The sequence below is a fragment of the Otolemur garnettii genome, unplaced genomic scaffold (assembly GCF_000181295.1).
Source record: "Otolemur garnettii isolate 467f Iridium unplaced genomic scaffold, OtoGar3 scaffold00046, whole genome shotgun sequence".
In the NCBI taxonomy this organism is placed as follows: domain Eukaryota; kingdom Metazoa; phylum Chordata; class Mammalia; order Primates; family Galagidae; genus Otolemur; species Otolemur garnettii.
In genome coordinates this window covers 13947907-13949754 of record NW_003852441.1, presented here as the reverse complement: position 1 = coordinate 13949754, position 1848 = coordinate 13947907, and the positions used below count along the sequence as shown (strand labels likewise).

General features: G+C 44.2%; 1 pseudogene; it reads left to right on the top strand.

The window, feature by feature from the left end:
- The first annotated feature begins 1045 nt into the window (after positions 1-1045).
- On the top strand, positions 1046-1848 carry LOC100966576 (annotated as a pseudogene).

The window sequence follows — 1848 nt, the reverse complement described above, 5'->3', positions numbered from 1 at the left end:
TCATTTCTTTGGGGCCCAGAGGCACGTGGAGGGTTGCCCTGTTGGTTATTTCCTTGCATCTGCTGATACACCATCCCAATGGGTACCCCTTGGTATCCCCCCCCATGAATGAGGTGCCCTGAGTATAAGAAGATCTGACCCCTGCAAAGAGGCGAATATAATCTTCCAAGGAACCTCATTTTTTGTAAGGGCATATTGCAGTTTAACAGGCAGAATTAGCATTCTCAAAGGCTAATTGGCAAACAATCAAAGTTCCAGCCTCAGAGTCAGTGATAACACACCCCACAGCTTGCAACAGCAGGGTAACAAAATCTTGATAATTCTCATCAGGGCTCTAGCGAATCTTACTCAGTTCTTCTGTTCAGAGTAGCCACCTCCAGGCAGCTAACGCCATCATAGCAACCTGATTATATGCAAACCGGGGCCAACTGACTTGGGCTGCAGTAACAGAATAATTTCCCATCTCTGTAAGCATATCATAGGAAACTCCATTATTAGCCTGGTAATTACGCTGAGCCATTTATTTCATCAGCTTTATCCATATATTCTGCCTTCTACAAGAGGTAATCCCCTCCAGAGAAGCATGCTTTAGCAATACTCTTCCGATCATTAGAGGGTAAAGCATCATCCCCTAAAGAATCTATCATAGACACAATGAAAGGAGCAGTGGCTCTGTATTGAGACACAGCTGCCTTTATATCCTTCAAAGTTTTAAAGAGAATGGGTTCATGGTATTGCTTATTAGAAGTCAGATCTATGTGAATAAGGAAAGCATGAAAGCCAGACATATCCTCCCCCACTTCACAGGCCAAATGCAAAGCTTGCTGTAATGGAGTAGCAGATGGGGGATGCACCAGGGATTCCCCAGCATGCAGTAAAGGGGGAGCTGCAAAAGATGCACAACATGAAAGAAGTAGAGCAGGGGGAGCAGGAGCTGCAGGAGCCATGGAGCAAACAAAACAACAGGAGCTATAGGAGGGAACATGGAGCGATCCCACTCCTTTTTCTTAAAGGCAGCCTGCAGCCTCTTTTTCTGGCTGGAACCATGGAGGGTGTCGAAGAGAAGAAAAAGAAGGCTCCTGCTGTGCCAGAAACCCTTAAGAAAAAGCGAAAGAATTTCGCAGAGCTGAAGATCAAACGTCTGAGAAAGAAGTGTGCCCAAAAGATGCTTCAAAAGGCAAGGAGGAAGCTCATCTATGAAAAAGCTAAGCATTATCATAAAGAATACAGGCAGATGTACAGAACTGAGATTCAGATGGCTGGGATGGCAGGAAAAGCTGGCAACTTCTATGTACCTGCAGAACCCAAATTGGCCTTTGTCATCAGGATCAGAGGTATCAATCGTGTGAGTCCAAAGGTCCGAAAGGTGTTGCAGCTTCTTCGCCTTCACCGGATCTTCAATGGAACTTTTGCTAAGCTCAACAAGGCTTCCATTAACATGCTGAGGATTGAAGAACCGTATATTGCAAGGGGGTACCAAAATCTGAAGTCAGTAAATGAGCTAATCTACAAGCGTGGTTATGGCAAAATCAATAAGAAACGAATTGCATTGACTGATAACAGTTTGATTGCACGATCTCTTGGTAAATATGGCATCATCTGCATGGAGGATGTGATTCATGAGATCTATACTGTTGGAAAACACTTCAAAGAAGCAAATAACTTCTGTGGCCATTCAAGTTATCATCTCCACGGGGGTGGAGGGGATGAAGAAAAAGACAACCCACTTTGTAGAAGGTGGAGATGCTGGTAACAGGGAAGACCAAAGCAATAGGCTTGTTAGAAGAATGAACTAAGGTATCTGCCCTCATTGTTTTTGTAATCTGGTCAGTTAATAAACAGTGACTG